General features: G+C 37.9%; 1 non-coding gene across 1 annotated transcript; it reads right to left on the reverse strand.

Moving 5' to 3' along the window:
- Positions 1-11,791: 11,791 nt before the first annotated feature.
- On the reverse strand, positions 11,792-11,898 carry LOC120294190. Its single transcript, XR_005551681.1, has one exon. It is a non-coding gene; the product is annotated as a small nucleolar RNA R71 (small nucleolar RNA).
- Positions 11,899-12,815: the final 917 nt, after the last annotated feature.

The raw sequence follows: 12,815 nt of genomic DNA on the forward strand, positions 1-12,815 counted from the left end.
CATTTCTTTTTTTAGCCCATCTCCTTTTGTATTTCCTTGGCCCATCATAGAACCAAACACAAAGAAAGCCCAGCCCCAGCCTCAGCCTCCCTCTTCCCTCACGCGCGCTTCCCCCTCAACTTCCCCAGCGAGCACAGCGTCCGTGACGCAAGGAAGAAAGACAGGCCAAGCGTGCGTGCGTCTGTGAGCGAAGGAGGCGCGACAAGCCGTGACGAGAGCTGAGCCAGCACCTTCTAGAGCCGTGCTAGCTGTCGTGCGAGAGAAATAACAGAAAGATTCGATCGGTGAGGCGAGGGGATTGTGCTGATCCGGGAGGAAAAGATGAGATAGGAACGTCTTCACCGGAAAGGATGCTCGCCTCAAGAGGATCCTGTTCGCATAACAGGAGGAGGAGAGACGCCGCCGGTCTTCGGAGAGGGCGGCCGTTGAAGAGGCAAGTTGCAGAGAGATAGGCTGAAGAGAGATTCACGAGGGAGAAAGAGAGTCAGCCGAGAGCGAGAAGGAGAGGATGGCTGGACGCTCGCTTGAAAAAGGATTTGGCCATCGAAGAGCTCGGCTGAAGGGAACCAAGGAGGATAAGGAATCGGCACTACCCCTGCCAGGTCGTTTCTATTCCGATCGACCTTTAGAGTCGATTACGTGTTCAGAGTCTCCTCATCGCTCTGCTCCATTGTTCGGGATCTGTGTCCATCCACCTTGGAACCGAGATATAGGAGAGCGAAGCTGTCTGAAGCGGGTTCGTGAGTTTCGTTTCAGTCGAAGGGAGAATCGTCAGGATTTTATTGATCTGGATTAGTTGAAGTTCAAATATCAGTCTCGCCGAGAGTCCTTCGTGACCTGTTTGATGTTTTGTCTAGATGTCTTCAACGTTGATTTGTTCCTGTTACTGGTCAATCCGTGAGCATTTTAGTATGAGTCTCGGGCTGTTAAATGATGTAGTGTTATTATGATCCCTGATTCACTATTCCCGAATCGAAAACTATTACATGTGAGTTCGATCCAATCTCGATATTCTCTAATTAGCGTTAGTTTTTGGCTATCTCTCTGCTTCAGCCTATGATAATCTCAACTGTAGAAGTTAGTCTCTGTTATAAATCATTTTGTGTGTCTGAATACATCACAGAGTTGATTCTATGGTCTCAGTGACATGGATTGGATGTTGTGCTTGATAATCTTTACGAGTATATGTGGTGATCATGTATGTTGACAATTGGAGTCGATATGTTGATAACTTTGAATTGGGGATGGTCAGCGGTGATCAATGCCAAGGTAAAATGTATATATATATGTTGTTCTCTGCTTAAGATTTGTGTTAGGTGATTCTGTATATCACATTCACATGTGCTGATTTTGGGTAGATTGGGAATGCTCATGTTTGTTTTATGTTGAAACGTTCAGCTATTGTGGTTTTCAAGGAACATTGTTTATAGTTGAGAGAATTCTGTTTTGAATGGTTCAATAGGCTCCGGATAAGTAATTTTGTATATTTGTTACTTCAATAAAGATGGAAAAAGATTTGGCCGAGAATTAGAGAAATAAAAGGGAAGTTTGAGTATACTGGAAATGAGAATGAAGCAATTTTATCGAAATGAGTTGAGTCTTGTTAAAACATGCTGGAATCTTGCTGAATTTTGTTGAAAACGTGTTTGAATTGAATCGGATGCATGCCTCTTTGTATGTCTTTTGTTCTATGTTTCTCCGCGTTTCATGTTCCAGTGGATGTTGGCAGCACCTGCTGACAAGAAATGGCTGGATATAGAAGATAGGTACAACTTGTTATCCGGTTCTCCAAAGCATTTTTTGAGGAGCTACGCTTGGCCACTCCTTGAAATCTAGAGGTGTTTGGTTAGTTCATTTGAGCTCGACGAACAAGAAAACCAAGGTAATACTCTTTAAGCCTTTGATCCAATGAAGTGAGGTCACTTGTGATAATTTACGGATCACCCACAAGCTAGGATCATCACTCTGAATGCTCAGTGATAGTTCGAAATTGGTATGTGTGGATATGATGTCAATCAATGGCTGTTTGAGGTGTGATTAGTGGATGCTGATGATGTGAATGCGATTTTTGGACTGATTGCACGATTTTGACGATATGATGATGTATATGGCTGATTTTTATGACATGATCAACTAGAGAATGCTAGTAATCTTCATTATCTTCGTTTTGATATATCATATGTCATATCTTCGTTTTGATATATCATATGTCATCATATGACGTCGTTTGCATGCTAAAACTGTGCTGTGATCTTAGGTTTAGAATCTGAACTCTGAATGTGTTCTATTCTGTTCAACTTGGCTATTTTGTCAAATTTTTATGATGCAATATAGGTGTTGATGTCTTCACAGAATTTATTCATCACATCTAGGTCTAAGTTATAGAAAATTTTCATCTAATCGAGTTGGATCCGAAAGGGCATTATTCTTAGGACTAATGTAATCAAATCCTCGAGTCTAAAACCTTTGGTTGTGTAAATAGTAAGATATCGTCCCATATCTTACTTGTTTCCAGCCCATTGAAAAGGTTAATGATGACTCCTTAGTTAGAATTTGCGTAGGCTTAATTGATTTAAAATTTGAACACCTGATGTCGTACAAGATATGGGTTGGGAGAGCCCAAGTCAATGGAAGGTCATTAGCTTGAAGTTGACAATACCTCTAAACCTAATTCTCATTCCATAGTAGGGAAGGGTTAGGTCACAACAATGGCTTATCTAAACTAGCGCGACTTTATGATTAGCCGTGGTAGTTTAAAGTCGTGCAAGACTTATCTATCACTACAATGGTTCATATCTAGCTGACATGGACTGGAGACAAACCCATAACCCAACAACCATATCATGGGTGGATCAAGTGACATATTAAGTCATGACCAATTATATTATAATAATATATTAATTTTTAATATTAAAAAAAATCGAAATTACTCTAGATAGGGAAATTGTTCAATGGATCCATAGAACCGAAGTCCATCTGCACATGCCAACATGTATCTAAGCGCATGTGAGTACCTAAGGATAGCGAGGTAGATAAAGATATAGCTGGAGGCTGGAGGACTAGCAATACGTGCGCAAAGAAAAGAAATTCCAAGGCCATGTCTTCATTACTCTATACAACCATAACATACTGTGAACAAATCTTTAACTTTGATCATATAGCTGTTGAACAGATTGAAGAAACTTTTAGGCATTTCCATCTTCCAACGATTGAGCAAACATAACATGTCAATTTTAACGGTAAGATATAACCAACATTGCAAAAGCTTCCCTTTGGGTGGAATCAGCCACTACACAATCCTCTTGTAGCATTCGGCTCTACATAACACCACCCGACACGGTCCTTTCGGTCCTTTCCAGTAAAACAATTTCACAAGACTATTTAAGCAAGCAAAAGGCCCACGAACGATAAATTATAGTGCAAGCAGACATTTATCCCTTTCGACTTATGCCATTTTTATCGCGAAGGTTGGACCAATTCTATGGATCCACCTGGGAACTAGATGTGACACCCCGAACCCTTCGCAGGTCGTCACCAGCGCCGATGTTACACCTTATTACCTTTCTTTCTTTCGAAGAAGTGTCCAAATTCGCAGACACATTTTTTTTTCTTTTTTTCTTTTTAAAACAATCGGTCCCAACATGACTCATTAGTGGAAGCAAATTAAAATATCATCGTCTCTCCCCCTACCAACCATAATACAAATACACACCACTAATTTACCATCATTTTATAAACAAGCCTCGACACTTTACTTACATACATATATAACAAGATGGGATTCCCTTCGGGTCGGTACAACAAAAAGGAAAAGCTAGGACTCAGCCACGTCCAGCTTAAAACCTCAAAAAGAATCCTCAACCCTCAACATCATACGAGCACAAACCCCCCATCAAAAGTGTCGGCTATCTACATCCAAAAAAGATCCGGCTCCTACTCATCGCGCGCGGGTCTCACACCCAACCCGGTGCATCAGGCGGTGGCGGCGGCAACATCCCTCGCATCGCTCCATCCCGATGAACGTGCACAGAAATGAACTCCTGAATGACAGGGCCCCCAGCCAGGCCTATGTCGTACATCACTAGACAATGTACTCGAATAAAAGTCAGTCCGGGAACAAAGGGACAGTCTATCTCGGCACACTCGACCTCTACATCGGATGGTAGACCATAAAACACCCCCCGCGTGATGGCAGGAAGCGGCATACTGCTAATCTAAAATGTTATTCCCCAAAAGGGGTGAGTACAACCACTCAGCAGATGGGGAAATCCAATAACAACTCAATGCATCATGCAATTATACATGCATTGCAGGCATTACTTACCTTAAAGCCATGCGCGTACTATCATGCATCATCATATCAATTCATAACACATTCATGTGTATCATCATTGTAACATACATGTCATGACATTATTACATCATACATGACATCATCATCATAGCACCATTTCATCATACATGTCTTCGAGCCATATCATATATCATCATCATTATCATTACCATGCATATCATCATGCATATAATATTATGGGTGATCATCATTATTTCACATCACATATCATCACTATCATCATCATGCATATCATCATGCATATAATATTATGGGTGATCATCATTATTTCACATCACATATCATGCATATAATATTATGGGTGAACATCATTATTTCACATCACATATCATCATTATCATCATCATCATCATGCATATAATATCATGCATATCATGTCATGATTTAATTTCCACTTTTGGATTTCAATCTTGATCACCACATCACTCATTTCTCAATTTATCAATTTTATCATCTCCTCGGGCAAAGACCTCGAGGCCGGCATTGGCCTCCCGGGCCACTTAGGGCATCCGGCCCCTCACATTCTGGACATCTCGCATCTCAACTAGCATCACGAGGCATTCCCTTCGGGCAGAAACCTCCGACAGGGCTTCCGGCATTTACACTCCCTGGCCGGGCATCCCGCACCCCAAATCCTGGCATCGCGAGGCATTCCTTTCGGGCAAAGACCTCCGACAAGGCTTCCAGCCCCCCACATTCCGGGCATCCTGAATCTCCCAGGGAATCCGACAATGCATCTCTGTACATTCCGGCCTCATCCTCCACACAACCACTTACTCACTTATCATTATCCACATTTATCATCATTTTTATCTCATTATTACATGGCATATGATTCACACATGCATCACAATTCATGGTCATACATACACCAATGTCTTATCATACATGCAACAATGCATGATTATTTATTAATAAATTCAATGGAATTTATGGCCAATAAAATAATCCCTTTTATTATTATTATTATTATTATTATTATTATTATTATTATTATTATTATTATTATTATTATTATTTAATTTTATTATCATATTTATATTTTCACAAATAAATATTAAATTCAATATTTATAATTTCCCAAAATCATAAAATTCAAGCAATCATTAATCAAACCAATAGAATGACAATTTCATGCAAAATTCATGGCCAACTTGAATTTCACACAATTTCACAATTTCCAAATAGCACATAATATTCGGATAATAACCAGAATGCACAATTTCTGAATAAATTCGATTAAAATATCCATATGGCCTCCAAAAATTACTAAATTTTACAGAGTGATAGCCAAGACATTTTCGTGCAACTTTCATGAAGAACTCCAAGCCATATTATTTTTAGATTATTTTATACAACCTCACGAAGCTTCTGGATCCATTACCGCATCGTCCAGTGAACACATCTCCGAAATTTTTTAAGATTTCACCTAGCTATTCTCTTCCGTTTCCTCTGAAATTTAGGTATGTTATACATAAAGGTGTCCTTTACAAGTTTCATGAAGAGATATAGGTCAAATAACCAGATTATAGTCATCATTTAAGTCCTTGAAGTCTCGGGTATCTCGGAATACATCACCAGAATCATCATCTTCAAGATCTAGTCGATTTATTGCGTTATACTTGTTCATTTCACTTCAAATTTGAGTATGTTGTATTTTAAGATGTCTTCTACAACTTTCATGAAGAAATAAAAGTGAGATTCTCATCAAAAACCAACATGCAATCACGGATCTAGCAAAAGGTCAGTGAAAACTCTCCAGATCTGAGGTCTCCGTAGAACAAGAATTTAACCCCTCAAATCTCCATAATTTTCCACGAAAGTTCAGTATGTTGTATTTCAATATGTTAGCTACAGCTCTCATGAAGAAATCGAAGCCAAAATCGGACTCTAAACACACATGCAAGCTCAAACAAGTTACTGACTCACACGGTCCGAACACAAACAGCCATACCTTCCAACATGCATCATCCATGCTTCGGTTTTGCTCATTAAACACCTAAAACTCAACATGCAAACCACATATCAACAAGCAAGAGAAGCTAGAGGACTTCCACTTGCCTCTAGGATGGACAGTCGACGGCGTACGGCGGTGTACATGGCGAACGGACGGCGGACGGACGGCGGTTTCCCCCTCCTCTCTCTTGGCCGCTCCTCCTCTCTCTCGCACAACTCCCTCTCTCGCTCACTCTCTCTCTCTCTCTCTCTCTCTCTCTCTCTCTCTCTCTCCTTGGGCGAGCAAATGGCCGGCCACCCTCTCTCTCTTCCCTTTTATTTCCCCAATTTCTCATCATTTGCAATCATGAGATTGCCTCACCAATGGCCAATGCATGGCCTTCTCCTTTGCCACTTGGCAAGATCCATGCATCATGGGCCTTGGAGTTGGGCCTTTTGGGCCTCCTTTTGTGGCCGACGGCCACATCTCCTTGGGCCTAAATGGGCCGGCGACAGCCCCCTTCCATGGGCTTCTATTGGGCCAACTAGCTTGGCCCATCAAGCTTAGGCCAATGGGTCTAAGGCCCATTCGAAAATTAACCCCTTTTTCCCTTCTTTTTTTTTTTGAATTCCTTTCTATAATTATTTCCAAATTCAAATTTTATCTTGGCCAAAGCCTTGGGACATTTTGTTCATTAAGATTTAATTTATAAGGCACATGGCCAAGCATAAATTATTAATCTATCGAATTTGAATTTTCACAACCATAAGCACAAATCATCTAATTAAAAGACTAATGGCTAAAACATAAGCCATGGAAATTCTATCACCTAATTAAAGAATTTAACACACCTTATGGCTTGGTTTTGAATTTTGGGATGCCACACTAGACCAGACCGGCGGTTCGGTTCCTGAGTGGATCCATATAACTAGCGAGCGATTCCCGGTTCCAATTTTTTGGAACCGGTTCTTAGCGGGTGGTTCCCGGTTCTAAGTCGGGAACCGCCTATCCGGACCATGCACACCCCTAATATCCAGTAGAATCATAAAAAAGGGAAAGATTAAGTTAACAGAAAATTCAACTTTTTAAAAAATATATGAAAGTGCCTTATACAAGACGACGAACGAGCTCAAATGGATGTTCTATTAAACTTGTGCCTCTACCCAAATGTTGTTGATTTCAGAAACTACAAAGCTTAACAAATCGTGGGCTCAAGATCTCGGTGTTGACGAGGGACATGAAAAATTCTGAGCCTGAGCACTCCTTGCGGGGTAGAACAATCTCTTCGGCAGGTCAATGGTATGGTCCACCATCCATTTCGAGAAACTCCATATCAACAAAATTCTAATGTAATCTTTCTGCACTATTATGTTCACATTGTTTGTTGTCATTGGATTAAAGCGTTCGATGAACCATGATATGATACTTGATAATCAGTATTGTGGCAGAGAGTCTTTCTGTGAATATGCTTTTTTTTTCTTTTGTTCTTTGCTTGAAAGAGTCTTTATGAAACTGTGGTCTAAATGAAGTAATTCAAATAAATCATGAATATGTCAAGGCACAGTAGCATGGGTGGCCAGCTTCGGAACGAGGTATTGTGAAATGGAGAGATCATTTTTTTACTGATTTGATTGAATTGGTCTTTTGTAATTTGGAAAAGTAGTCCATTTCTCTTAACCGGTCAAGATAAGTACTGTAGATGTCTTTGGTAGTCAATGCCCTAGAATAAATTGAATCGAAGGACTTGGTCACTTAATCACTATTTCTGTCATCTGCGGAAAGTATGTAGGTTAAAGCCGAAACCTTAAGCCCATTAACAAACTTGGTGTGGTTCAATCTCACACAATGCTTACCCTATTATGAGCCGACTAGATAAAGTAATTTTGGCCCAAATAACTAAAATATATTAATTGTTCTATAACACATCAACTATTTGATGTCAAACTGTATAATTGCCTTGGTGTATTGCCTTAGATTGGGGAGCAAAAGGAGGAGAGAAAAAAGAAACAAAATATTTGTATGATGCATTACATGAGGAATTTCCGGAGGAGGATGAACAAAATATTCCAAAATGTTTGAAGCAAAGAATAGCTTAACTTGCTTAAAAAATGTTTAAAGTAATTAGTTAATATAAAATATCTTCGTTACCTACAACAATTTATATTTAAATATTTTCATTGATAAGGGAAATATATTTTGTTCGTTCATTTTTTAAGCGATTGATTTTACAAAAAATATTTTTCAAATCGTTCATTTTTTTTCGCCAAAATGGAGTTATGATACATGAATTGATGCTCCATATATCTGTCATTTTTCTTAGGACATCATATGATGATGAAAAGGGCTGTTGGGGTTGTAGTTGTGGTAATTCAAGTCAAGCTTTGTTGATAATGACGAGACGTTTGCTTTTTTTGAAGACAAAATCCTTTGGTGTATGCTCATGTAAATTTTCTCAGTTTTCACCGGATGGAGTTCCATAATGGAAGCAGAAACAAATAGAGATGCGACGTCAATTGAGGGGGCATTTTTGTGAAGCTGAGCAAAGAAACTTGCGAGATGAATATGATAATGAGGAGCCAAGTCAAAGGTGCTTTATCTGGCATTTGGCCTTTTTGAATGTCTAGCCACCTAAAATGTAGCTATTTGTAATGAGATCATTTTTAACTGAATCGAATTAATCTCCCTTCTTTCTTCTTTCTAAACATAACGAACCTATAATAATCTATGTACTCATGTATAGAAATAAATCGTTGAAAAACATATACGTGTATTGCATAGACTCTTTTTACTACTTATGTAATGGATGAAATAATCGCATCACAAGATTAATGTGAGAGCTATGGATCTTTTTCATCTCCTATGTAAATACTTGCAACCTTTCAAATGTATAGTTTATTTATGATAAAAGCCTACAATTATATCCGCGAGTGGTGGGAGACCAAACTGCATTGGAGTCCGTTTGGGCTTTGTGTGGAGCTAAGGTGCCCAATAAAATCATCTCTCTTATGAATTTTTCAGTCGTTGCCTTCTTGTGGTCCTCGACGTATGCTCCCTAGTGGTCTTAACAACCGGCCTATTATTTCTATTGGATATAAGAAGTCACTATTTCTTCATTTAGAAATAAAATAGGCTTACGAACAAATGTAATTGATGTAAGTATAGTTATAAACTCGATCATTCCCTTCATTGCTCCATGTGGGTCTTTCGTTTGCTCCATGTAAGTAGAATTATAAACTCATGGGGAGTTTGCACGTGTAGAAGGATCAAAGTCTTATATGTATCGTGGGATTAATGTGAGGGTTGTGGATCCTTTTCATCTCCTATGTAAATAATTGAAACCCTACAAATGTGTATTTTATTTACGATGACAGCCTACACATTTATCTCCGCGAACAATAGGAGATCAAATTGTAATCGAGTCTGATTGGGCTTTGTATGGAAGTAACACGCCAAATAAAATCATCTCTTTTGTGAATATGACTATTCAAATAATCTTATATTATTATGAGATAATTTCTCAGTAGTTGACTTCTAGCGCCCCTCGACGTATGCTCCCTAGTGGCCTTAACAACGGGCCTACTATTCCCATTGGCTTAAGAAGTCACTATTTCTTCATTTAGAAGTAAAATAGGCTTAGGAACAAATATAATTGATGCAAATAGAATAATAAACTGGTGACCTTTCATTTTCACTCCCAGAAGTCTTCCTCTGCGCATGCTCGCGCGTTGCCTTTGATAACTCTATAAAAATAGAGTTATTTTACCTATTTTAGGCAACAATTAATGCATTATCTATGAGAAAATATTTGGATTTTTTTTTCTGATTATTTGAATTTTCCTTGTTTATGTAGAATAATGAGATATTGATAAGATAAGGAAAAGAATGGCAAATATCAGAAATTCAAATAAAAAAACAGTAGAAGATGATATCAAATCAGGAAATTCTTAATTTTGTTCCCTAAGGTTATCTACAAGCGTTGGGAAATAGATATCTTGGATATATCCTATAAATATGAGAGCTAGAGAGAGAAGCTAAGTTTTTTTTTTTTGTTAGATCGTTTTTTATTCTTCTGAGATTTTTTCAAGTATTTTGAAGAGAAGACAGAGTGGTGACAGAATTCTTGTTCTTTGATTCAAGATGCTGGGTTTGATCTATATTTTTATTTTTCTTCTACTATGTTCTAATTTTCTTTTGTTAGGGCTACGATGTAGCCTAACCATGATAATATGAATTTCATGATTTTTATGTTTTACAATTGATTTCATTCATGTGAGTTATATATTATTGTGCTTAATGCTTCTGAGTGACTGGCTACCACTTGAATGATCTGATGTGCATGTTTGAAACTGAAAAGTGATAATATGCAATTGCTCATTATAATATATAACCATGAATTAAACGTGGATAGTGATATACCGCGTTATTTGTGTAGCTTTCGGTGATAATGTGATCCAAAAGACTCATTGTAAACTGGGAATATTCATAGTTTTTAATGTACTCATGTTTATTTTAATTCACATAGAGATATAGTGGATTAATAAGCTGAGTAGGTTTGCTATACCTAGAGATATGATAGTAAATAGATTAGGAAATTCCGCTATCACATGTTTGATATCGTTCTTGTATTCACAACAATATGAAATTCATATCTAGTGGTTATGGTGAAATCGGATGCTCTAACATATATATCTGATCGATTTACTGCATTTAGTCTATAAATTTCGTTTTTAATTTATTATTAATTATATTTTGATTTGTTAGATAAATTTTAGAATCAGTCTATTTTAGTATTTAATTAGTTTATTAATCATCGATCTCCGTGGGATGATACTTTATCTCGTCATTATATTACTTGTTTGATACGTGCACTTGCGTTTAGAATTTTACGAACAAGTCTTTGGCACCGTTGCTGGGGATCGTTTGTTTAATACTAATTAATATTGATACCAGATAATTCAAAGTTTAATCTAACTTTTGTTTTGTTTTATTTTCAGGGTGTACATCGGTTTATGACACGTAGTCAACAAGGGAAACTTGTTGAGCTTGATCCAGAAATCAAGTGTACATTCAAAAGGCGACTGAGAGAACAGAGAAATCACGCTAAGATGGCAGACGGTGAGAATGAAAATCCATGTAGACTCTTAAGAGATTATGCTGCGCTAACAGTTCAAGGCACCACATCAAGTATCAGAAGACCTGCAATTCAAGCAAATAACTTTGAGATCAAGCCGTCACTCATTCAGATGCTTCAACAATCGGTGCAATTCAGTGGACTACCAAGCAATAATCCAAACGCTCACATCGATGCTTTTCTTGAAATTTGTGACACCATTAGATATAATGGAGTTACAGATGATGCTATTAGAATGAGATTATTTCTATTCTCTCTTAGAGATAAAGCTAAGAGTTGGCTTTCTTCTCTTTCTGTAGGATCAATTACTACATGGAATGATATGGCTCAGAAATTTCTTGGTAAGTTCTTTTCACCTGCAAAGTCTGCGAAGATGTGTAACGATATTACTAATTTTATGCAGATGGATAATGAATCATTATATGAAGCATGGAAAAGATTCAAAGAATTTCTTAGGAGATGCCCACATCATGGACTACTCATATGGATGTAGGTACAAACTTTTTACAATGGCTCTAGTACAAATCTTTGTTCTATGATCGATGCAGCTGTAGGAGGAACTTTAAATAATAAAACACCAGAAGAAGCCTACAATCTATTAGAGGAGATGGCGTCCAATAGTTATCAATGGTCTACTGAGAGACTATCAATGCAAAAAGTTAGCGGAGTTCACGAAATGGATGCTTTTGCTGCAATTGCTGCACAATTTGAAACACTCAACAAAAAACTTGATAATATGAGCGTTTCAGCCATGAAAATTCAGAATTTTACATGTGAATTTTGTGGTGGAGGACATGTTAGTACAGAATGTCAGGTAGATAATACTTTTAAACAATCTCATGAAAATTCTAACTTTGTTGGGAATTTTAACAGGTCACAGAATGATCCCTACTCCAACACGTACAATTCGAGATGGCACTATCATCCAAATTTTTCATGGAACAATCAGAATGTGACGAGACCACCGGGATTCAAACAATCAGAAGAGACAAAGCAAAATTTAGAAGATAAGTCACCAAAATTGCTAACACAATTCATGACTTCATCAAAAGCACATATGTGAGATTTCAAAACCAAGAGGCTTCAATCAGAAATTTGGAGATGCAAGTGGGTCGGTTAGCAAGCATGATATCGGGAAGACAACGGGGTTCTTTGCCAAGCAACGAGAGAAAAATCCAATTGAAAACATAAAGGTTATTACCTTGAGAAGTGGTAAGCAAGTGAGAGAAGAAGAGATTTTCAGAGACAAGTAAGAGGTGGTCAATAAACAATTAAAGGAGACAAGCAAGAGTAAACTTTTTCTAGATAATCCCAAGCCATATGCGCCGCCAATTCCATTCCCTTAGTGACTCCAACAGCACAAAATAGATAAGCAATTTTATAAATTTCTTGAT

This window comes from Eucalyptus grandis, chromosome 5 (genome assembly GCF_016545825.1).
Source record: "Eucalyptus grandis isolate ANBG69807.140 chromosome 5, ASM1654582v1, whole genome shotgun sequence".
In the NCBI taxonomy this organism is placed as follows: domain Eukaryota; kingdom Viridiplantae; phylum Streptophyta; class Magnoliopsida; order Myrtales; family Myrtaceae; genus Eucalyptus; species Eucalyptus grandis.